General features: G+C 44.5%; 1 long non-coding RNA gene across 13 annotated transcripts in view; it reads right to left on the bottom strand.

The window, feature by feature from the left end:
* Nucleotides 1–496: 496 nt before the first annotated feature.
* Nucleotides 497–8,666, bottom strand: part of LOC125327457 — a 99,831-nt gene continuing 91,661 nt past the window's right edge. For 12 of the 13 annotated variants that reach the window (XR_007204265.1, XR_007204261.1, XR_007204269.1 and 9 more), the window contains one exon: nt 497–6,679. This is a non-coding gene — a long non-coding RNA (uncharacterized LOC125327457). The remainder of the gene's footprint in view (nt 6,680–8,666) is intronic. The other variant, XR_007204267.1, reaches the window with a different exon arrangement.

The following is an 8,666-nucleotide window of genomic DNA, read 5'->3' as shown; positions in this document are numbered from 1 at the left end:
TTATTTAATTCTGTGTTAGAAAGACTGCCTAATACGCAGAAGGTTGTAAAAAATCCCCTCTTCTGTATGGCAATGTGCTTTCTTTGGCTTCAGCTGTGGCTCCAGGTTTCTCTTGCCCCAAGAAATGGTGGAATTTGTCCATTGTCACTGCTACAGCCGGAAAATACCAAACAAGAGAGACAGACCCAGCAAGGAAGAGGATGGACATAGCAAGGGTGCAGGGAACTGGGCTGAGGAGAAGAGGCACTGTACCAGTCAGGGGAGATGCAGAACTTACCACCTGCTACCACAGAAGTAATTAAATTGCACTCCAGAAATGGATAGTCCATCTCCAAGAGAGGCAAAACTGATCTCGTACAGATCAGTTCCAACCTGGAGAGTTATTACATCTCTCCATTTCTAATTACGCTGTTACCCAGTATGATGCCAACTCCAAAGGCAGAACCTGTGTCACTAAAGAACCTTTCTTTGTGGAAACAATGATTAGCAGAAGCAATTATTTCTCATGAGAAATTTTGGAAATAATTCCCTTTTCTATCTGATGCGCCTGTCTTTATTTGACCATAAAAAAAGGGGAAGAACTTTGAGAACTAAAACTGAGGGGTTTTTTGTTTCTAGGATAAATATTCCATTTGAGATACATCTTTAATAAAACTTTTACCCAAGAATGGCAATTTTAAAAGGAAGGAAATACTGTAGGGGTTTTCCATACATAGCTGTAAAGTATCAAAAGAAACAGAAGCACGAACAAAAATTTTGTATCTGTCCAAAAAGTTGGATTTTGTTTTTCATAGACACATTTTGATTAAGAAGCTGAAACAGGCACTTGACTTCCACACTGTCCACCTCTTTGAGAGATCTGTCTCTCCAAGACTTTGGTCAATGCACACCTGCTCAGGTGGAACAATGCTGCTGTGACAGTGACATCTACACCAGCAAAGGTCACACACCCATCAGAGCAGGCTGGTTATAGCAGGTGGAATCCCCTGCACAGCTGGCCAGGACTACAAATCCTCCAGGATTTATAAATCCCAATCAAAGTGGTCCCTTGAGCAAGTGCACCTTGATTAGGCATCTCTAAGCATCAGCTCCCCCTCCTCACAGATGCCACCAGCAGAGATGTGTGTTCACGGCTGGAGCTGCAGTCACCAACTCAGTGAGTGACTTGTTGCATGTGGGGTGTTTGTGATCACCTCTCTGGCCTCGCAGACAGGTCCATAGTGGTGGTTTCTACTCATGAACCTGCTGCAGTTTGATGGGCCTTTGCCTGTCTGGTGAGTTGTGTTGAGGGTAAGAGACAAATGAAGTGCAGATGATTTTGGGGTGACTTTGAGTGCACGTCAGAGATGTTTTGCTCCACATGTCAGGACAAAGGCTCTGGGCTTTGGTCTTGACTCAAGTCAAATGTCAGCAGGAGAGACCCCAAATTTAAAACCTCATGTTTAAAATGGACATTTCCAAACATGTCACCACTGCAGTGTCTGTTCATTTATTCATTCAAAAGTGCTGTTTGGCCCTGGTTTGTGCTGGGACAGGGATGAGGGGATGTGGGGTGAGCCTCTCTGCCACATCCCTGCAGAAGGACCTGGGCAGGTATCTCTGGACCATGGTCTTCAAAGGCAACACCTCTGCAGCTGCAGAAGAGACAGTGGTGACTGCCCCATTCCACCCAGAGCTCCAGCTCTCCATCACACCCCCAGCTCCTCAGCTGATTGGTGAGTGAAGCCTACACAACCCATTTTGAGACTTTCCTACCCCTCTCTCACCATGCCACGAGCCCAGGTCCCACCACCAGCTTGATGGCCAGCAGGAAGCTCCTGTCCGGGTGGCACTCGCGGGGAGAAGGGTGCCTCGCACCTCCTTGTCCCCTCTGCGCTCCCAGCAGCAATTAGAGGGTGGTGTTGCACTGGTGCAGGCAGGGCGAGGACGTGTTGGCGGCTCGGTGGCGTCAGGCGGTGACGAGGTGTTTCTGCGAAGCGCTTGGCGCTGTGATTCCTCCTCACTGCCCGCCTTGCCACCGAGGGCAGCGTTCCGCCTGGCATTGTTCTGCTCCCTCATCTCGGTCATGTGCTCTTTGCCATCCAGATTCGCAGTCGTGACCATCCAGCGCTTTGATGGTTATTCTGCGTCGTTCGGTCAGTGCGGGGGCGGGGGGAGGAGGGCAGCTCTTTCCTGCCCCCTCCCCTTCTCTTCCCTTCAGTGTGGTGGCAAAGCAGGCTGGATACAAGGAGCCAATCACAAAATCGCTGCTGGGAGGAAAGGAGGGGGGAAAAAACCCCCAAACCCACAGAGTAACCCATGCGGCTGTGTTTTAGTGTCTGGATGTGGATGTGTACCTCTCCCAACAAAGCCCTGGAAGGGTTCGGGGTGCCCCACGATGCCACCCCCGGCTCCGCTCCCCAGGCGGTGCTCGCACAGTCCTGCCCCACCCCGCGCACAAAAAACTTTTGCTGTAGTATCACAGGACACGATAATCTCCCGTATCCCGTCCCGGTAACCCAGAAGCCGCCTCCCCCTCATATTTTACATATTCCCTAAATTCGTTTGCAAGGGGGCAGGAGAGGAGATAACGGCGGTGAGTTGAGCCGAGTGGGAACTGCTGACTGACAAAGTGTGTAGTGCAGTACGGGTGCTTTCTGGCTCTCTAATTATCCTTTTCCTTCTTGACTCCAGTATCACATGTAGCCATGTGTAGAATCATAAAATAATTATGCAGTGTACAAGCTTTCTGGGAGCATGTACCACTGTTTTCCTAATTCTTTATCGCTCCCATTGATCGTGGCGTGTGTGCATTGATCCAAGTCGGCCATCTGGTTGGGGAAGATAAGCGTGCGAGTGTCTTTGCATTGCACTGTCACTCAGGGAGGGGGGTACATTTTGGCTGTAGGGAATTACAGGGGCAGGATTAGCCCTCTTCCTAGGAGTAAACTGAATTTTAAATGCAGTGTTGCAGCTGCATGGACCATGTTGCTAACTTCTGGTTTTGCCCACAGACTGGGTGCATTTATTATTATTGTTATTATTATCATTACTATTATTATTATTATTATTATTATTATTATTATTACCTCTTCCCTGCTTTCTGTCTTTGGAGATAGCGATAGGCTTGTATTAAATGGAGAGGAGAGAAGGGAAAAGCGGGAATGCCCTTCCCTACACACCCTGGACTTGTGAGTGGCTGCTGCGTTACAGGATTTCGAAATGGCAAAACCAGCTTTTAAATGCAGGCGAGAACCTGCGGGATTGAATGCATTTGGCAATAAGATTCATTGGTCCAAAAGAAAAAAAAAAAAGAAAAAAAAGGATGAAGTTATCAGCCTATGACAGGAAATTAGAGAGTGGATATTAATCAGCTCTCTTAACTTGGGTTAATCAAGACAAATAACCCTAATCACACATTATCGGGATGTGTATGTTTAATAGTCGGCAACAAAACAATGGAGTTTTGGGGGTTTTTTAAATATTTATTTATTTATTTACTTACTTATTTTCTTGCCTGCCAGCCTTCCCCCTAACAATGGGCACATCCTGCGGTGGCTTGAACTTGGCTGCAATATTTTCTGTTGACGGCCGTGGTGCGTGTGCACGCTCACACCCCTGGTCGTCCTTTTGTCAAAATGTGGTGGTGGCCATTGTTGTCTCATATTCTGCAAATGTATGGAAGGTGCCTCAAAAGCCTTTCCTCTAAAATTGAACAATTCTGTCAAAAAAGATTAGTTCTATTTTGTCTGCTGCTTGCTGACTATTCATGAATGTAAAGAGAGAGGGCTTGGGTGTCATACTAAGTTGCTAAGGTGGCTGGCTTTCGGCTATTGACTTGAGGATACCAAACCAGAGCCTACAAAAGAGCAGCCAGAAGGAGAGGAGAGAACTGGTCTGCCATGTGTTTCGGCTATACCTTCTTTAGCTGCCCATTTATTCCTTTTGTTGCCACAACTTTTATTGTCATACAGTTGAAAAAAATGTTAGACACAGGCTTCAGGCTGCACCAAGCAGAAAAAGGGATTAGCATATCACTAGGATCATCTTACACTGAACCAAATTCTTTTCAGGATGTATAATTAGTGAATACAGTCTCCCCCCTTCTCTCTCTCTCTCTCTCTTTTTTTTTTTTTTTTTTTTTTTTTTTTTTTTTTTTTGAGGGCATGGGGGGAGCCTATGGATAAGGAAAATTAGTTCGGATCTCTGGGTAGGAAACAGGAAGAACGGATGGAAAAGAAAAAGTTCCCTAGTTTCAGGGAGGATTTTATAAAGGTTATTTCATCATTTTAGCCTTCTACATCAAGAAGCCTTTTGCATATTCACAAAATGTCTGGAAGTTGTTTGTTAAGAAAAAAAATGGTGGTTTTTTTTTTACAATAATGTGAACAATCACCTTCCCCAAAGGGAGGCCAGGAGGAGAGAAATTGATTCCAGAGGCGGGCCCAGACCTGAGCAGCTGGAGGTGGGCAGTGCTCCTGTGGCCCTCTCCCTGACGAGGGCTCAGCAAAAGATGTGATCCTGCAGGATGCATTACTTCTTTCCTCCTCACGGATGCTCCCAGCTCCCTTCTGCCATCTGGGAAGCACACACTGCTCTGTGTACTGCAACAAAAAATGCTCTGTCTCCCAATGCTTGGATCTGTACGAGTCAGTCACAGAACTGAAGTGTGATATGTGGTAGAGGCATTTTTAAAACAGGATGGCAGAATTAATGGTCTATTTTTTATAACTACAGGCCATTTTCAGTGATGACAGAAACAGGCATGAATCAAACAGCTGGACTGTGGGTTTAGGGTGTTCCTTGCCTGTGCAGGAAGCTCCCAAATGGGGCTGGTATTGATGGAACACACGTAGCCTTTGCTGGTTCTCGGGACAATTCAACTCACGGATAACTTGGCCCTGAAAATCTTTGATTCAAATCACGTTTGCACCGGGGTGTGCTTGCAAAATACACCTCTGCCCTGCTCTCGCTGGGGTGGAGGTGTGGTTCTGCAGGAAGAGGAAGGTGAAGAGGAAGCTTTTGGCTTGGTGCACCCTTAGCAAAGCTCCCATGTGCATCCCGGTCCATGCTGCCTCCAAAACTCAGCTGCACCTCTCCCCCTGACAGATCCGGGTGTTTGCTGCTCCCATCAGAGCAAAATTCGAGAGGAGAATTACCCTGGGAAGGAAACTGAGCTTCTTTTTCAGCTGAACGGCTGGTAATTTCGCTGCGTTTAATCACGCCGCACATTTGACATCATTGCCTTTTCAAACTGTTCAAACCAATTGTTCCACCAAACGAGCAATTGGACGTGAATATTCAGAAGCTGCTCTGGGGTGCTCGGCGGTAATTGGTCACATCACTCACACGGTCTCGTTCCCTTTTTGATGAGAAGAGGGTAGAAATTTGCTTCACGCGGATACTTAAACACCCACACATAAAAATCTCATTTAGCACAACTGTTGTTTGTTGGTTTTGGTTTTGTTTGGTTTGTTTTTGTTTTTTTTCCTGGGGGTTACCACAGCGGCGAGAATGCTCACTATTGGAGGGCAAAGGAGGGGAGCAAATGAAAGAAGTCAATTAAAATGGTGAACGCAGATGCTGAAAAGTGTTTCTCTCTTCGCCTAGTGCGGTCCCCACTGTTGGTGGGGTGTGATTTTAGCTGGGGGTTGGAACGAGGTGATCTTTAAGGTCCCTTCTAACCCGATCCATCCAATGCTTCTATGATTCTGTGACAGAATATTCTGTGGCCAGGTAACAGGGGTGAGGTTTAGGTTTAGGAGGAGGTCCCGATTGCAGCAGCACCAATGTTTTCAGGCACCCAGAGCTCACACTGGGACATGGTTGTGGCAAACCTGATGTGAGGTTCAGGAGACCGAACATGGAGAGTGATCTGGGTAATTCATACATCATGGGGCTAAGAAAAGACATTGCACAGCCATGAAATATTTGAGGAGAAATTACCTGAGCCATTTAGGAAAATTATTCTGGTTATTTTAAAGCTGGGTCACACATATGGGTGGTCATCTGTTGTCCATGTGGATCTCCTTGATTTCAGAGAGGACTTTTGGTGAGGGATGCCTGCGGAGAGGAGCACCAGGCAAAGGAACTGTGTCAGGCTCTGTGACTTGTGATATTCTTCACATTGACGCTGAACAGAGAGTGAAATTATGAACAGGGGTGACTTGAAAGCTGTTGGTTTTTTTTACAGTGTAAAATAGAAATATCAGTGTTCGTCATGCTGAAAAAAATTACTCCTGATGGCCACTTTTTATTAATAAGGAGGGGATAACCCAGAATGGCTGGAGGAATCCAAGGGTGGTTTAGAGACTGATTAAGGTTCACTATGAGGCAGTAGTTCATCTTACTCAACTCACATGTTCTCCTTCCTTCTCCTTCCAATAAAACCTGACTGATGCAGGAGAAAGAGTAAATAAAAATCAGACTACATTAAGAAGAGGAACAGCAAATATTGGGATGTTTGCAATCTACCTCCTGTAATTTTGCAATCACATTAAAAATGCACTTCATTTGCAGGTGACCTAATTTGCCCATACCTGGGCTGGGCTCCTTGGTAGCAGCTAAAAAAAGCACATTTCAGCATTCCAGCAGTCACCTTGGGGCATTTGGTCAGGGCTGGGGCTGGGGCTGGATATCCATCCTCAGTGCCGGGTCTGCCTGTGGGTGTGTCTCCCTGAAGCCTGCAGGATATTTTTTTCTGTAAAAATAAATGCTGTTTCGTAAGTATTCCGTGTGCATTTTGTCATTAGCCTGTGCTGTAGAGCCACGCGGACCCAACCTTGATTTATAAAGCTGTTAAAATGTTTGACCTTGTTTAAATAAAAGCCTCAAGGTTAATTACAACAAGCATTCCAGATACATTCTCTCTGTTCTGGTGGCCCTGATGATTTAGAGGAGGAAAGGCTAATAAATTGTCATCTTTTAAAAGTGACTGCAGTGCAAAAGTGCAAGAGTTTGCTTTTCTGCCATTTTCGTGTTTTACCACACTTTGATATGTGATATATTGGGTGATGATTAGTTGCCTCTTCCTCAGGAGCACTAGAAATTTGATATTTTTACTTAAAGTATGATAAGAAGCATGTGAGAATGGAAAAAAAAAAAGGTTGTTGGGAATAAAGAGTTTGAGCTTTACTCCTGCATAGGATGTATCCATAATGAGGTAAACAAAGGCATTGTGGTTTTCTTTTTTTTTTCTTATTGCACAGAAAACAAATTTCACAAAATAAAAACCAATTTAAGTTTCTTTTAAAAGAACTGGGAAATATTGAGGAAAGTTAATTGAAGCACATTCAAATTACAATAAACACATAGAGGCACAATTATCTTCTTTTGACTAGTGTGTGGCTTAGAGATGTTTTTATCTTTTGTTTATTGCACTATTAAAAATATGGAGAGGCATCAAGAAAGGGTAGATAGCCGCCATATGGACTTACATATTTTCCCTATTTATATTTAAATAACTATCCATGAGAAATTATGCACAAATCGTGCAATAATTCCCAACTGAAATGACTGTTTAGAAAATAAAAATTCTGAGGCACAATATTCTTTTCATATTAAATTGCCCATTTTCTGTACACCGTGTATGTTTGTACAATAACAAAAAAAAAGAAAAAAAAAAAAGCTGCATTACAGCCCAATACAATTTGTTCACAATGCTAATGAAGACGGATAGAGGACATTGTAATATACTGGAGTAATTCATGAGCAGTGTGGGAAAACAAGACAAACACGCTCAGAAAGCCAGGGCATAATTTTTTGTTCCCATTTCCAAGAGTGAATGGTGGTAATTTTAATAACCTGCTGCTCTGACAGATTTAATGACGCCGATTAACTTTCATTGCTTGATTCAGGCCACGCTCAAGTTTGGGGTGAACATTTGGGCTTGCAAAGTTTGAGTGGATGGTTTTTGGCAGCTCAAAAGGAGCTCCTAACACCCCATAGAGAACTTGGCTGAAAACCCCATGCTTGTGATGCCACCTTGTTCCTGAAGAGGTGAGTTTTGAGCCTATCTCTGTCTCACTTTGCAGCAGAGAACCTCGTCCGTGGACAGAGGGTTCTGGTACCCACCAAAGGCCCCTGGAACACCCAGATGCTTTAATTCTGGCTTCACTTGCAGGCAGGAACACGATGTGATGTCTCTGATTGCACGTTCTGATTAGCCAGGACTAAGCCACGAATGCCGAGATCATTTTCACTTCTGATAAAACCCAGAAGAAGAAATACTTTTCCAGCAAAATATCCAGCTTCAATCTATACATGCCCCCAAAAAAAGGAAAACTGTGACATCTTTTGAATTTCTAAAAGGGGGGTGAAAACTTCCAAATTAGATGGTATATCCTTGCATGCTCAATACAAGTCAAATTTTTCTTGTCTCTCTGATAATTCTAATAAATTAAATTTCATGGTTCATTCAACATCTCTGCTGTACACCCTGAAATCAGTAACTTATAAATGTCTTGCTAAGCCAGATGTGACTGCTGTGCCTCCTCATTTTGGCCAGCCTGGCATAGGGGGCCCCTGTCCCACCACACTCCTGGGACCTCCTCCCCATCAGGATATCCTGGACAGGGTCTTGAAAAATCAAGTCTTGCAAAGTGATTTACCATGGACATTTTATCCATGTACACAAGTGTGACACAAGTGTGTGTGTGTGTATTTATGTGCATGTATGGGGGAATGCC

This window comes from Corvus hawaiiensis, chromosome 6 (genome assembly GCF_020740725.1).
Source record: "Corvus hawaiiensis isolate bCorHaw1 chromosome 6, bCorHaw1.pri.cur, whole genome shotgun sequence".
NCBI classification, from domain to species: domain Eukaryota; kingdom Metazoa; phylum Chordata; class Aves; order Passeriformes; family Corvidae; genus Corvus; species Corvus hawaiiensis.
Note: the sequence above shows the minus strand (reverse complement) of the source record. Positions and strands in the feature narration are given on the sequence as shown.